Genomic DNA, 341 nt, shown 5'->3' with positions numbered 1-341 from the left:
ACCAAGCAGTATAAATCAACTAACTCATAAGTGCTTCTGAGGGATAGAAACTTTGTACACAAAGATCCCTCTTACAACCCCATCTAGAAGGTCTGACACTGCCGATGGCTGCAGCATTTGCTCTTATCTTCAAAGGAACCAACCCAAGCACTTTATAGGTCTTTGATAGGATTCTGACTGAGGCACAGCTTAGGAATCCTGAAGCTGAAAGGAATGTTACAGAGCCTCTAGTCCAACCCCTGTTGTTATAAAAATGAGGAATCTGAGGTACAGAGAGATTAAGTGGCTTGCCCAAGATGATACAGCTGATGGCTGGCAGAGCTGCTCCTAAAAATCCAGAT

The sequence above is a fragment of the Cebus imitator genome, unplaced genomic scaffold (genome assembly GCF_001604975.1).
Source record: "Cebus imitator isolate Cc_AM_T3 unplaced genomic scaffold, Cebus_imitator-1.0 Scaffold343, whole genome shotgun sequence".
NCBI lineage: Eukaryota > Metazoa > Chordata > Mammalia > Primates > Cebidae > Cebus > Cebus imitator.
Note: the sequence above shows the minus strand (reverse complement) of the source record.